The following is a 2,803-nucleotide window of genomic DNA, read 5'->3' on the forward strand; positions in this document are numbered from 1 at the left end:
CTATAACAAAAGTAGATATAGCAAATAATTTAACCAGCACTGTTCATGAAAGTATCGTTCATAACGCAACAGGGGTACTGTGGTTACAGGTTGGCCTTTGCTGTGTAGTGTGATTGTCAGCTAGTGACAAAGTTGGAAGTATTTTGTTATCTGTAACCAGTGACTTTCATCACTGTGGATCTTGATGAATGTTTAGCATCCAAGGATTAGTTGACAAGAGCGAACTGACTGTTTTTAAAGAGTTGTTTCTTGAATCCGTACATAAGCTACTCGACGGTTACCTGTGCTAGTCGTCCTTAATTTTGAAGTGATAAGACACCACCTGTTGCAAACTTGTGACCTACTCTAGTCGAATCGTAGGGTTTAACCGTCAGTACGGAGCGTAATTTTTAATATCTTTTAACGGGGCGCGAACCTCCTACCCGCTAACCACTGCCTCGGTCTGGCTAGGTTTAATGATCACCAACTTTGTGATCCATGTCGTTAAGTAGGTGAAATGATCATTACTTGTGTTGATACACGAAGTTTTTTTTTGTTTACTTACATTTCTTCGGTCCAGAGAAATCTTAACTTTGTTAAGTTAAGAGGGATTTATGTTCAACTGTTACTCATGCGCACTGGAATGCAAGCAGTGAGTAAATAGTCAAAACGTTAGTAATTGCTCCAGATTATGTGTGGAGTATTAGTAGTAACTAATTGTGTATATCCTTGTTTATGGTCCTTTCGTCTGAAACGTTGACTGCTGGTTTGTTTTCCCTTTATTGCGATTTTAAACATTTGTTTGTATTTCAGGTTTTATCCATTTGTTTTTTCTTCATAGAAGTAGAGGCATTTTAAAGATCAGACGGGTCTGGGGCTATATTTGTCTATTGGGCATATTATGATCTCGACTAAAGATTGAGATAAAAATACTAAATCTCATACCGGGCCTTGTAGAGGCATTTTAAACATCAAACGGGTCTGGGGCTAAATTTGTCTATTGGGCATATTATGATCTCGACCAAAGATTGAGATAAAAATACTAAATCTCGTACCGGGCCTTGTAGAGGCATTTTAAAGATCAAACGGGTCTGGGGCTAAATTTGTCTATTGGGCATATTATGATCTCGACTAAAGATTGAGATAAAAATACTAAATCTCATACCGGGCCTTATTTGAATCCGGGTATGGGGCTACAGCTCCATAGCCCTCATTTTAATCCGCCCCTGCATAGAATTAGGAAAATCAAAGACTTAAGTGTAGTTAGAGCTTTTTAGAGTGACTTTATTAACACGGAGAAACCAATAATGTACGAATTTTCATGACTTTATTAACACGGAGAGACCTATAATGTACGAATTTTCATGACTTTATTAACATGGAGAGACCTATAATGGTACGAATTTTCATGACTTTATTAACACGGAGAGACCTACACTGTATGAATTTTCATGACTTTATTAACACGGAGAGACCAATAATGGTACGAATTTTCATGACTTTATTAACATGGAGAGACCTATAATGGTACGAATTTTCATGACTTTATTAACACGGAGAGACCAATAATGTACGAATTTTCATGACTTTATTAACAGGAGAGACCTATAATGTACGAATTTTCATGACTATTAGCACGGAGAGACCTACAGTGTACGAATTTTCATGACTTTATTAACACGGAGAGACCTACACTGTACGCATTTTCATGACTTTATTAACACGGAGAGACTTATAATGGTACGATTTTTCATGACTTTATTAACACGGAGAGACCAATAATGTACGAATTTTCATGACTTTATTAACACGGAGAGACCTATAATGGTACGAATTTTCATGACTATTAACACGGATGAACTATAATGTACGAATTTTCATAACTTTATTAACATGAAGAGACCTATAATATACAAATTTTCATGACTTTATTAACACGGAGAGACCTATAATGGTACGAATTTTCATGACTTTATTAACACGGAGAGACCAATAATGTACGAATTTTCATGACTATTAACACGGAGAGACCAATAATGTACGAATTTTCATGACTTTATTAACACGGAGAGACCTATAATGGTACGAATTTTCATGATTTTATTAACACGGAGAGACGTATAATGTACGAATTTTCATGACTATTAACACGGAGAGACCTATAATGTACGAATTCTCATGACTATTAACACGGAGAGACCTATAATGTACGAATTGTTATGACTTTATTAACACGGAGAGACTTATAATGTACGCATTTTCATGACTTTATTAACACGGAGAGACCTACACTGAACGAATTTTCATGACTATTAACACGGAGAGACCTATAATGTACGAATTTTCATGACTATTAACACGGAGTGACTTATAATGGTACGAATTTTCATGACTTTATTAACACGGAAAGACCTATAATGTACGAATTATCAACTGGTTTTTAACTAATGGCAAAGTTTCCATGCAATAACTTAACGCTGACATGTCCATTATGGTACTCCAGAGAGATTCTTGACTCAACGCTGACATGTCCATTATGGTACTCCAGAGAGATTCTTGACTCAATGCTGACATGTCCATTATGGTACTCAGAGAGATTCGTGACTTAACGCTGACATGTCCATTATGGTACTCCGAGAGATTCTTGACTTAATGCTGACATGTTCATTATGGTACTTCGAGAGATTCTTGACTTAATGCTGATATGTCCATTATGGTACTCCAGAGAGATTCGTGACTTAACGCTGACATGTCCATTATGGTACTCCAGAGAGATTCGTGACTTAACGCTGACATGTCCATTATGGTACTCCGAGAGATTCGT

This window comes from Limulus polyphemus, unplaced genomic scaffold (genome assembly GCF_000517525.1).
Source record: "Limulus polyphemus unplaced genomic scaffold, Limulus_polyphemus-2.1.2 Scaffold10738, whole genome shotgun sequence".
Classification (NCBI taxonomy): Eukaryota; Metazoa; Arthropoda; class Merostomata; order Xiphosura; family Limulidae; genus Limulus; species Limulus polyphemus.